This window comes from Salvelinus alpinus, chromosome 32, assembly GCF_045679555.1.
Source record: "Salvelinus alpinus chromosome 32, SLU_Salpinus.1, whole genome shotgun sequence".
Taxonomy (NCBI): domain Eukaryota; kingdom Metazoa; phylum Chordata; class Actinopteri; order Salmoniformes; family Salmonidae; genus Salvelinus; species Salvelinus alpinus.
This window is the reverse complement of record NC_092117.1, coordinates 19,296,760-19,310,193: the sequence shown is the minus strand read 5'-3', so window position 1 is coordinate 19,310,193 and position 13,434 is coordinate 19,296,760. Positions and strand designations below refer to the sequence as shown.

The 13,434-nt window shown below is 43.9% G+C and overlaps 1 protein-coding gene across 4 annotated transcripts in view; it reads right to left on the bottom strand.

The window, feature by feature from the left end:
* Positions 1 to 13,434, bottom strand: part of LOC139562186 (transcription factor COE3-like) — a 74,340-nt gene that overhangs the window by 30,991 nt on the left and 29,915 nt on the right. The gene's annotated exons all lie outside the window — the stretch shown is intronic.

The window sequence follows — 13,434 nt, the reverse complement described above, 5'->3', positions numbered from 1 at the left end:
TCAGTGTAGTCAGTACAGTCAGACAGTCAGTCAGTGTAGTCAGTACAGTCAGTCAGTCAGTCAGTCAGTCAGTCAGTGTAGTCAGTGTAGTCAGTCAGACAGTCAGTCAGTACAGTCAGTCAGTCAGTGTAGTCAGTGTAGTCAGTCAGACAGTCAGTCAGTCAGTACAGTACATTCAACACCATAGACAGAAAAGGAGGAAAGAGAAAGGAAGATTTAGAGGAAGTGAGCCAGAGAGATGTGACGAGAAATGACAAGCGGAGGTAGAAAGGTGTGATTTTGTGTTTTACAAAATAGTCAAACAAATAATAATACTTGAAGCGTAGAGCCATTCAAGAATTCATATGGAATGGAATTTCAAAAAGCCAATACAGGTCCATGCCATTCAACCTGTTAACTACAAATATATTACACCAGTATCAAACCAATAGATATTACTCATCTGTTTAAAATAATGTAGATATCTTCTGTTGCTTCTAATATCCCTTAGCAGCAACCCTTTGTCATACCATCCTCTCACCTGAGTTCACAGCCTGCTCCTACTCCCATCTGCTGCTAGAATACAGGAAGTCACTTGATATTCCACCCACCTATTTAATCCCAGAACACCCCCTGTGCAATTAAAGTTGTGCTGTTCAATAGGGAGGCAAATGAGGCCCACCTGTGACCAGGTCTTGTTTGATGAGCATCAGGGATAAAGGACCTAACAAGGTGAGAGCGTGCCACAAAACTTATAGTCCTGTCAGACAATTAGGCGGCCACTCCTGGGACCTTCGCTTCACGCCACACACACAAGCACACACACGCGCATGCACACATGCACACATGCACACATGGGTGGGTGAGGCAATTATGCCACAAATTACAACCTGGCTAATTGTCTCCGAACAAATGTCATGTGTGAGAGAGAGATCTAGGGTTGTTTAGTCTTTGAGTCTCTGTCTCTCTCTCTTTCTTTCTCTGTCTGTCTCTCTCTCGCTCTCTCTCTCTCGCTGCGCTTCAGCTGCCAAGTGTTTGCCTGTGAACGTCAAATGAACGTCAGGTCCCTGTGATTTTATTGAAAAAGCCTCCTATCGTGAGCTCTCCTTTAAAACATAACCTTTCCGTGTTCCAGTAGATAACATGACAAAGGAGACAGGTGGAGGACGCTTAACGGTCCCTGACTTGGTTTACTGTCTCCGACTACAAATGTCTTCCCTATTACCACTGCAAGTGATGACAACAACATGTCCTAAACCTGACAGTGGGATCAATGATTATATCAGCAGAATGTACTGCAACACACCTTAATTGACTTCCTTATCATGTACAGTATATACATAATCATACAGATTCCTGCTACTGGGCTCCCGCCAAGTTTGATGTTAACAGTAATGCTAATATGTCACCACCATTCATTGGTTTTATGTACAATTTCATGGTTTCCATTGAAAAGCAAAATTGGCACTTTTGCCAGTTATTTCATTACCATGTATTGAATGCTTCGTGTAGAGCTTGCTGCTTAAGAGGGTCCTTTCTCAACACTTAGCCTCCTCCTTCTCACTCCACAGTGGGATCTGGGCCAATGCAGTAAATTAGTGGCTTGAAACGACCCCCTAACCCTGGCCACATTAATACATGCACTGGTCATTTAGAAGCGTTCTCCAATAGACTCCAATAACCCTCAGCACCACTGTCAGCCCCAAAGAACATGAGAGGTGAGAAAATATTTTCACTCACCATCCAAGAGCTTTGGCCCCAACATCAATAAAAAAACGTTTTAAGCCACGCCAAAATCCTGATTGCCTGTTGGTGTGCGGCGAGACCATAAAAAACCTGACTTGTCGTTAGTGCATTTTGCCTGATTGTGTTCAGTGTGTTTTTGGTTGCATCTGTTGGCCAATCATCAAAATGACCATTATCTACTCTAATTCCCTGACCCTGTTTTTATTTCCCCAAAGAGTCGTAATGTAGAGCAGTAGACATCTGCGGAAAGCAGACCTGAAATACGACTTTTATTTGTCTGTCGCCTCTCATATAGATTGGGTTAGACTAGTGAGTGTGTGAGTGTGTGTGTGGGTAAGCGCCTGTGTGTGTGTGTGTGTGTGTGTGTGTGTGTGTGTGTGTGTGTGTGTGTGTGTGTGTGTGTGTGTGTGTGTGTGTGTGTGTGTGTGTGTGCGTGTGCGCGTGCATGTGCGTGTGCATGTGCGTGTGCGTGTGTGTGTCCAAGATTGATGTGCTCTGAATGTTTAGAACCTTGTGCGAAAAAAATTAATATATAAATATACATTTTCTTGCCAAAACGTAGACATTATTGAAGCCGCATGTTATTTTTAACATGGGGCTTTCCTGTACTTTCTTCTGTTGTGTTGTAGTACAATTACAAACTGTAAAACTGCAGTAAAACAAAAAGTAAGCAATTAACAGAAAAGGGTACTTGGGAATAGATATCAGCCGTACTATCGTGAACTACCTCTTTTATGTTTACTGTTATGAAGACGATTAACCACAATCTCCCAGCTAACAGATAAGCTTCATTTTAACAGTAGACCATGTTAGTGGCAACAGTATAGCATCATTACATTAGAGTTGGTTAACATTCTACATGAGCACACTGTAAATTGGTCCTTGGTGAAAAGGCAAGCAATTAAGACCAGCCTCTCTCTTTTACTTCTTAAATATCTACAGAACTTTGTGCTGGTGTTTTGGCACGCTCAGAGACCAAAACGAGGTTGTTTAATTGTTTTTTAATGGGAAATCAAGGCGACGACGCCATTAGATGTTGGCAACGGAGGGCAAAGGGGGGATCGAGAGAAAGAATGAACTGCAATTAGGTTTGATTAAAGCTATCCTTCTCAATAATCAGAGCTAGAGACAGGACAGGAGGACCCTGGTGGCCGTGGAGATGGAGGAAGGTGTAGAGTGATATTAAGGCCAATGAAGGGGATATTAACGTGGCTAATTAAAGCAACTCCTCCAAAGCCGGGAGACGAGCGAGGCTCTCAGCGGACCGCCATGGAGGAAATCATCGGCCCAGCCAGCTATCAGTTGGAGGAGGGAGAGAGAGAGGAAAGGGCTGTAGTTCATCAGAGAGAGGGTGAGAGAGAAAAGAGAGAGAGTGGTGGTGGGAGAGGGAGAGAAAAGAGTAGGAGAGAGGAAGGGAAGAGAAAACTATGAAGTGGGAAGAAAGCTTAAAGAGACTGGAGAGAAATGCTCATTTTGACACAACCCTCTCCCTGTCTGAATTCTGCCAGGATAACCACGACCTGACATCAGCTTTAATCTTCCGACACCCCGAGTTACAAGCCCACAAATCAACGTTAAAACAATCCCCTTCTAACAGAGACTAGGGCAATTAATAGGATTCTTCTGTAGCCTGTACCTCCATGCTCGCCATACTGCCGAGGCTAGCTACTAATCATGCCATAATGGCTTCTCTCCCTCTGGTCAAAGAGAAAATAGATTGTCTCTTTAGTAATGCAGCGGGCTCGGCGGTTTCCACTCCGTGTGCTTCACATGCCTGGTAATTGAAGAGAAAAAGGCAGACTTTGGTACTTTGACTGATTTATCTCTACTGTGATCATTTTAGGATGACACTCAAAGGGAGACCTAATTCGGCCTAATTCTAGCTCGCCCCTCTCCCACCATCAAATAGAGGAGAAATGGAGAAAACAAGCAGACGAAGTGAGGAGACGCTTCCTGATTTAAGGAGCTAAGCTAATTGGGAGGGGGGAGATGTCTCCCACTCCTTGACATCTCTGCCTTTGATTCAGGGAAAAATGGGAAGTATTGACTCCATTGTATTATTACAGCACTATTACAATATTAACAGGGTATCATACAGCGTTTATTTCACAGTGTTTTATACACCACCTACTTCAGAAGTTCACCACTGACAGATAGACTGAAACATCCATGAGTGTCAGGCATTGACAGTCCGTAGATCCTGATTGGCGCCCCAGCAATAATGACTACCAAGGAGTGTCCACAGCCGGCGGCCATGACAGTGAAGTCATCGTTGCAGGGCAGTGCGTATTGACCACCATCCAGCCACAGCCAATCCGACCCCAGTATGAGCCTAGCGATGGGCCTCAGTGAGGATGGAGGAGACCTGGAACCAGGGTCTCACACAATCTGCTGACAGCAGCTCCTCACTGAGATGGTAGTACACAGGTCAATAACGTATTGGCTTTCCAAAACGCCAGGGTCTTAATGTCAAGCCTTCTGCATACCTTCCAGCTCCAGTATGTAAGGCACTCTACTATGAAGTGTACTCACTCAAGTCCCTGTTCTGACAGGCCAGGCTCCATTACACTGGTTTGTTATTATACAAATATTCCTGTATAAAAAAGGAGAAAGCTTTTTGGTCTACCTGTGGTTTGTTCTGTACTGACACATCTTAATTTACCATGCTGTTGAGAGAGACTAAAATTCCAGAGTGATTTTGAGTAATCTGTACATTGCTGTCGTACGCTGGTTGCTTGCTGTCTTCTCTCATCAGCTACAGCTGTTTTTCCTCCCCTTCCCCACATTAACAATATTTGCCCTACCCCTGTACAACAATAAGTGCCCAGGGACCAGCCCAACATATCATATCACTTCTTTATCATGGAACAAGTTCCTTACGATCTAATGTTATTGTGTTGGCGAAAATTAACCCTTTCCACTCTCAGGGCTGTTCCTCTGAGATTGCTATTGCTGAAACATTTCACTATCATTGTTTTCCTGTTCAACATATACAATTCCCCATAACTGGGGAGGTGGGCTGTTGAGACATACAAACAATAAAACCACCCCATTCATCCCTTTATCATCTATACCCTTTCCTCCACCATCCCCCTGTTCTCTAATGGCCAGAGTGGCATTGACAACATTTTACTTGAGGATCCCCAGATCTGTCAATCCCTCTTCATTTAGTTCATGGCTGCAGGACTCATTACAGAAGAGAACTCTTTCTCTCCCTCTCCTTTCTTACCTCTCCGTCTATCCCTCTCTGAACTCTGTCAGTTTCTTGTTCAAGCAAGAGCAATGCTCGTCTCACAAATGGTTCACATCAAACACACCCCTAACCATCTTCAGCTGATTCCCTTCAGGTTCCAGTCCGGGTCTACTGTAGCAAGTTAGATAGAGATTCAGTGGCCCTGCTAACTATCCATCACTGGGTAACAGTGGACAAGGGCTATTCTTTAGGTCTAACTCAGCACATACAACATGATTAGCCCAAAGCTCTCTGCCGTCACCACACAACAAGCTATTGAAGCTGTATAGTGGGTCTGCTACTATTTGTTTTACAGTGAATCTGGGAAATCTGTATAAACGGATAAAAAAAAAGTTCAAATAATAATAATTTCTGTCTTTACTTTCAAAATGAATCAACAGCTAGTTTCAGTGATAAAACCAGTACTATTTCTACACTATAAAGGTCATTTCGATACATTCCAGTTCTATTGATCTATATGTATAACTATTATGAATAGATTATTGTTACTTACACCTTATCCACAATACAGGTGAGGAGGGTGCTGACATTATAAAATATTCACGCACATCAACAATAGAGTTTATATTTATCCTAAATGTGTAAACTGCTAGCCAGCTGGTCTAGCAGCGTGAAAAGAGGTATTTCTAGGGGGAATATTGTGCTTTGATTACTGCTTAGCATTCAGGGCTTGGGGCCTGAGGAAATACCAGTCAACACCTCCCTGCACTGGTGAGATGGAAGATAAGCAGATGCTGGAGTGAATAGCAGTATTTAGGGTGTTGGACGTACTGTTGGGGTGCCTGGAAGGGCCTGGAAGGCTCCCCCTGCCTTCACCTCCACAGGCACCTTGGAGTGATCAGGCTGCAGAATGACGCAGTAGAACCCAGAAGCTGTACAGAGGAGCCAAGCGTGGGCAGCTTTGACCGTTCACTGACAACAGAGCTGCATAGTGATTGTGGAGTTGTGTGTGTGTGTGTGTGTGTGTGTGTGTGTGTGTGTGTGTGTGTGTGTGTGTGTGTGTGTGTGTGTGTGTGTGTGTGTGTGTGTGTGTGTGTGTGTGTGTGTGTGTGTGTGTGTGTGTGTGTGTGTGTGTGTGTGTGTGTGTGTGTGTGCCTTTGAGTCTTCGTGCACGCATTGCCTTTGTTCTGTGCGTAAGCATATTTGTGTGTGTATACTTCTACATGGTATTATTACTAATGTATAATACATGTATCTAAAGTGACTGTCACGACTGGTCAGTCATCATAAAGCATGAGGCAGACACTCTGCTGCTGCTGCCACATTAAGTCTGTCTCAAAACACAGCCACAGTGGACTGTCATGTAGGCAAGGCACAGAGAGAGAGAGAGAGAGAGAGAGAGAGAGAGAGAGAGAGAGAGAGAGAGAGAGAGAGAGAGAGAGAGAGAGAGAGAGAGAGAGAGAGAGAGAGAGAGAGAGAGAGAGAGAGAGAGAGAGAGAGAGAGAGAGAGAGAGAGAGAGAGAGAGAGATGGAGGAAGACAGGGAGCAGGTTGGTGTGCTTAAAGCTAACAGGTAACCTTTCTGTGCTCCGAGGAAAAAAGCAGGGGGGAAAGAAAATGTCAAATTAAGACGGGCCAGGCTGAGAGACGTAGCTGCCATATTTGTGTGCAAGCCTAGTGCTGTTGGCAGCAGAGATGACTGCTTTCTGATTCATCTGGGGCCGTATGGCAAAGCTTTGTCAGTCTGTGCGAGGTATAAATAATTCAGGGTGAGAGATGGCAATTACAGGGCCCTGCACAACCAAAATGAATATTTTATAAGGACTAAAACCGCCCTGGAATGAATCACACACATGGAGTCACACACACACACACACACAGTTAGTACATAAGAACACTTCACACAGCTGTTGTACTGTTGACAATATGACTATAAACCCAGAAAATAATAAAGGGAAAATATTTGCTCCTACTTACATGTGTGATCTATAATATTCTTTGGTTAAATCTGGAATCCTTAATAGTGAAACAGCCATGTCCGTTTGCGATATTACAACAACAAAGCAGTCACTGAAAACAACCAACACAGTTTTTCCCCTCGGACATCATGGCACGCGCAATAGAAGAGCACAATATGTACTGCAATTTTTTTACCATGCAGCTCATCATCTCAACAACAAAAGCAATATCAACGGTGGTGGGGCGGCCAGTAGCGCTGTTTCCCCCTACTGCGTATTCCATATTTAAGGGTGTTTCAGGTCATGCTTGAAATATGTTCATTTTCTACCATTCTGCACAATAGAAGCTTCTTTAGAACAACATTAGAAGTACTCTAGGCATTTGTGATTGTTCCTCTTTTCACATCTCCCAGTGTACATTTCATAGTATAAAATCTGGATATTGAGGAGTCAACTATGGGAAATATTGACTCTTGAATAAGAAATAAAATAATTTGCCTCTATACTAATTCACATAGTCAATGGCTCCTGAGACACAAAGTATTTACTTTGAACCAAAGTCTTTACTTTTGAACATGTGTTATGGTCTTTGTGTCCAAGAGAAAGAAGCTAATGCTAATGGAACAAGATTAAACCCCACAAGCCGCCCGAAGCATTTACCTCTAAAGGGTTTTGCCTGTCGGGTTTCCTGCAAAACCATGTCTTTATAATTCTGAGACAAATAATAACATTGTTCAGGGGTCCTGAGGAGTGCAGTGAGCTGCTTGAATGGCCATTGTATGGAGCAAGCTAATGATACCTTAACCTTTGTGAGAGAGAGGCCAGCTAGCTCTGCGACATCAGCGCTACACAAGTGCTTCTCTGTCAGGATGTTTAGGAGAGGATTTTGTCCGTGGTGGGAAAATAGTATAGAGGATAAACAAACCTTTTCATTTATTTTCTTTTTTACGTCCATTTTTCCTCTGTGCATGGTGAGAGGGCTAATCATAAAATGTGGATTCCTTTCATGGATGTTTCTACATTATTAATTTAGCTCCCATTTGGAGTATGATTTCTTGGGGGAGTTTATGTCGTTGTAAGATTCTGATTCCTTCAGTCCAAAGGGGGGATGAGAAGTCTCTGAGGGAGGAGAGATGCCTCCCAGAGCAGTAGGCTAGCTGAGCCCAGCATGAACAAGACGCATCGTGTGTGTTGGGAAAGTGACAGCGAGGCAAATGCTAAGAGAAAGCTGCTTCCTACTGAACCGCACACTGTTAGCGATCACTAGCTGTTGTGAAGGCAGCTGACAAACTCCTAGCGTTCCATGTCTAACCCGTTTGTGTGAGTTTCAAAAGAGTGTGATTTGCAAATAACATGAAGCTGGGCATAGAGTGGGCATGTAAGTGTGCAGAAGCCCCCTCCCACCTTCTCCACAGAGGGAAACCCTGACTTGTCAGCTCAGTTCTTTGTCAGGAACACTGACAGATAAACAGATCATGTTTTGCCTCTCACTCTTCCTGGCTTGTGTACTAGTCTGCTTCCCTATACAGGTTGACTTGCTTAAGGGGAGGAATCGGTTGAAAGACACCCTGCTGCTTCTAGGGGCAATGACTGAAAACATCTCAGGGCGCTTCAGACAGCCGAGACAACCAACAATGGGGGTTGATGTGGAACTAAAACACTGTTCTGGCCTCCGTCTAGAAGCACCAATACAGGGCTTATTTCTCATGCAAATTACTACTAATGAGCTTCCTGAAACCTGACTAATTATATTGAAGTGATTTCTTTAATTAGTTTGCAATAATGTATCATATAAACATCATAGTTAACAGATTAAGCCATATAGAAATATCAATTTGTCACACTTTAGAAGAGATGTTGAGAGGGTTCGGGTTAATCTTGCTTACACTGAGTGCCAGGGCAAGTATTGACTAAACAACTAAATATGTATTTAGAAGCTGTTTAGTAGCATTTAGAGAGAGAGTCATGCATGACTAGATGTGATGTCAAGTCCAAATGCCTATTTGAGAAATAACAGACGCCTTTAGAAACGATAAGAAATTACACTTATCTGCCACATGGCACTTCTAGCTATGCCAAGACATTCCAAAAGCCCCTAAAGAGCTGAAATGTCCAAAAAATATCTAATGTACCAGCAGTCACTGGAAAAGTCACAGCAGCTACGCACCAGTCTGTTGAGATCCTCAATCTGCCCTGAGATGGATTAAACATTCAATTTGTTACTTGCTAGACCACCACAAGGTTCACCACTTACCATGCAAATGGAAAATGGCAGTAATCTATTAGGATGCTTGATCTGACTCTGTGTTATGTTGTATTTGTATTATATTTACTTCAGGGAAATTACAATTCAAGTCATATTTATCTTCATGAGGAAATGTGCGTCTAAATGGAAATCACCTTTAGAATGCGGGTGGATGTACTGTAGTGCCATACTAATGTGCTCCCTGAACCGTGAGATTTAGTCACCCTGTATGGATGCACAATGGGCTGCCTCTACACATCAAACATGCTTTCCCACTGTTAAGCCCATACTCTGAGCCCCCGATGCTGTTTGATAATTATCACGCCTACATTACAGTACAAGTCTCTGCCTGCGGAGCTGACACACACACACCTCCTTATATAGCAGAGAGCGTCCCAGTAAGCTGTTTGCACTTCAGTGGCCACTCTAGGAAGTCAAAACAAGGAGCAAATTGGGAGGTTTTGCGTAAATATGGCTGTTTACACCAGGAACCCATTCTTTTTTCAAACATAATGTTTCTCCCGCTTTGAGCATTTCAACTAAAGCTGTAAATAATGGACAAAGGAAGAAACTTTGAGATAGTGGTATATTATTTAAATCAAGGTTACATGGTAGGTTGCATTACTTATAATCCCCATGCTTTAATTCTACAAACCATTTTAAATGTGCCAATAAGCCCAGATGAAACCAGGTAAGATTATTTATTTATACCGCACACTTCAATTATGCTATTAGATTAATTTATAGTGATACAGCCGTTGACTAATCCCAAGATTCAATTAATCTCTCTCAGTGCCATTTACATCCAGATGTTTAGAGTTTGGGGTAATCAATAAAGAGGGAATAAAGATTGGCATTCACAATAATCCCCTTGACAAGCTCCAGCCCAATGTTTGTCAAGCAAATTAAACACACTTAGACTTTTCACCTGCTCCTACAACGACACCACATATGGCCGTGAAGTTAAAAATAAGAAACTGTGCATACATTACCATACATAATGCACTACTCCCTCCATTTAATATGCAAATTTTGTAAAATATTACTGAATACCTTCTGTTCGGAATGAATAAATTTGAATTGCAATTAGAATAATCTTGTATAATTAATGAAAACTGTCAATTTTGGTTCCGAAGTAATTTGATTAGCATGTTGACAGGACACTTATCAAATTCAGTAAACTGTTAGATTAGGAAGATGAAAAAGGAAAAAAGAAAAGAGTCTAAGAATATTTTTTCAACATCTCTGACATTTTCCCTTGGCATTGTAAACAAAGACACTTGCTGGCAAACTTCCTGAATAGAGGGGTGAGAGAGAGCGAGAAGAGAAAAGGAGAGAGAGAGGACAGAGATAGAAAGGGGTGATAGAGAGAGAAGAGAAAAGGAGAGAGAGAGGACAGAGATAGAGAGGGGTGAGAGAGAGAGAAGAGAAAAGGAGAAAGAGAGGACAGATAGAGAGGGGTGAGAGAGAGAGGGAAGAGAAAAGGAGAGAGAGAGAGGACAGAGATATAGAGAGGTGAGAGAGAGAGGGAAGAGATAGAGAGGGGCGAGAGAGGGAGAGAGAGAGGACAGAGATAGAGAGCCTCTTGAGATTCTCTGTGAATTCCAGTCGACAGATGAAAAGAAGTGTGTCGTCCAAGCTCTTGAGTGAGCCACTCAACTCTGCTCTGTGCACTTCAACTAAGCCAGAGTTTAAGGACCTTATTTCTCTTAGCGTTTGTAGCTTTAAGATCACATGGCCAGAATGATCTAACAACCATCTAGCTGTAGCTCTTTCAACTGATCAGGTTCAAGAAACCACTGTTGTTTGTGTCAGTGTTGAAAATATATTTAGAATGAATATATTTCATTGTTGCATTGTATAAAAAAGTACCATCTGTACAATCTACAGATGAACAGAGCCTGTGACCTCCTTTTCCCCTCTCTTTCTCTGCTCATTAGCTACCCTGAACCTTCCCTTCTCCCCTTCTCAGTTTTGAAACCCCCAAACGAGACCTAAATTGCTTGTGATACAGGTTAGCTTGGGGGGGGGCAAACATCTGTCGCACTAGGTACCCACACTCATCCCCGGGTATCTCCTGCGAGGAACTTTGGGATGTTTAATTCATAAACGCTATCATCCATGTAAACCTCCTGATTTCATAATGACTAACTCTTGGTACTTTAATTAATTTAATAATGCCTTTCAGAAGCCATAAATGAAAGGGGCTCTGGAGTGGTGCATTAATTAGCTAACACCGATGCTACCACTGTCAGGCTGCTGGTGGCTGTCAGACACAGGGCATGGAGGAGGATGGACACAGCTGAGAGGGGTCAAAGGTCATGCCAATCATGCTCGTCACCACACGTAACGAGTCCTAATTTGTCTCTGGTATACACATGTTCTAGGGTCATCCTTCGGTCATGTAGAGATTCTATGTGATTCTCTACTTGCTAGATTATACTAGGCAGGTGGTTGATCGGTAGGCAATTTGCTTCACTATTGTTTTCATGTTGAAACTATTATCTGATTTTGGCAGTTTCCGGTCAAATGTGCTTTACCCACCCAACCCAAATCACTCCACCAGTTAGATTATATTCCCAAATCACTGCATCTCTTCCAGAAGATGTTTTCCTTTCCATATTGAGTAAACATGAACTAGGGGAGGCTTGTGTCTGTCCATTTATTACCATCAAATCAGCTGACTGAAGTTTCTCAGTATCTGTGGAGGCAATTATCTGTTTTGAGAGAATGTGTAATATGGGACTTTGTAATGGTATCATTTGGAGTCAAGGCACAGATGCGCCGTGCGGAGCCATACTGTAATTAGAGAGAAACGCTGTACAGGTTTTCCACTAATTAGCAAATTATGCTGAAAATAGCATCAAGCTAATTAACAGTTATTATGACATTTTTGAAAGTATGACTTTAATTAGCAAAGTCCTGACGCAGGCAATTTCCAACTCGTCTCGAAGAAGATGGGGGATAAAAGAATAAAAAATACAGAGCATGATCAAGAAGATACCCAGATTATTATGATGCTGTCAAAACTGAAAGAGAAAAAGAAACTGAGGGAGACAGGGAGTGAGGGGTGCAGGGGGCAAGGGGGGATGGAGCAAAGCTTTTGTGTGCTGTGCGTCTGAATCTTCATCCAAATGAGGGGACATGTGTGCTGTGCCACGTTGCCAAGAGGAGCCCTGAGCGGGGTGCCCAGTGTCAGGTGGCAGCAGTTCGCCCCACTGCGACCAGGCAGAGACGAGGCTGAGCTCAGCTGGTGCCCACAACCACTCACTTATTCTACTCCGCTGCACATTAAAGTAGTCTGTGAGTGGAGCCAAGCAGCGGCAGCCAACCTGACAACACTGTGCCTCCTTGAACAAGTCCACCCCCTGCCAGCCTGCCTGCCTCTCTGCCTGCCTGTGCTCACTGAGAATATGCCCTATAGGGGATAGCAGACCAAGCTGAAGAGTTCAGCTCCTTAGTGATTGACAGAATTATATGGGGGGGGGACTAGGTTATGCTATGGGGGTTGGGGGTTGTGGAAAGGAGAGTAGTGAACTTCAATACCCCCACACATCATCGTGGAAATACCATGTAGGTGTTTGTGTGTATTTTAAAATAGGTGTGTGTTCAAGGAACCAACATGGGATCTTTGGGGTGCATCACCTGAGGATGTGGAGAGGAGAGGAGAAGAGAGGAGAAGAGAAGAGAAGAGAAGAGAAGAGAAGAGAAGAGAGGAGAGGAGAGGAGAGGAGAGGAGAGGAGAGGAGAGGAGAGGAGAGGAGAGGAGAGGAGAGGTAGACTTGGGGGTGTTTGAAGGCCTGATGTGGTGTGGGAGAGAGAACAGAAGTGTGCCTCGCCCCAGGCAGCCTACAGCTCAGGCCCATTAGCTGGGCTGACCTTGCCTGCGCCTTTGTCTTTGTGCTCTCCTCCCGCTGCTTCCCCCTTCTCAAGCATTCTCTTTTTGTTGTCTCCGAGCCAGACTGGGAAGGAGGCCATGGCTTTCGGCTCTCTCCACTTCTCCACCACCAACCCCACTCCCCCCTCTAGCCTGCAGCTCGCACCCCAGAGGGGTCGTCCAGTGACAGTGACACCCCCAGCCAGTTTCCACCTCTGGCCCTTACTGGAACTTGGCCGGACAGTACAGCGGCCATTAGGCCTCCAGAGAAAGGCCCCAGAGAGGGGGCCCACATCACGGCGCTGCCGGCCCACATACGTGCAGCGTCCCTGGGCAGCCTGCCTCTTTATTGCCAGCCTCTCATTTGGGAGGATGGAGCCTGGATGCCAAGTTTTGACTCTACCACATATGGCCTCCTCCATCAATCGGACTAATCA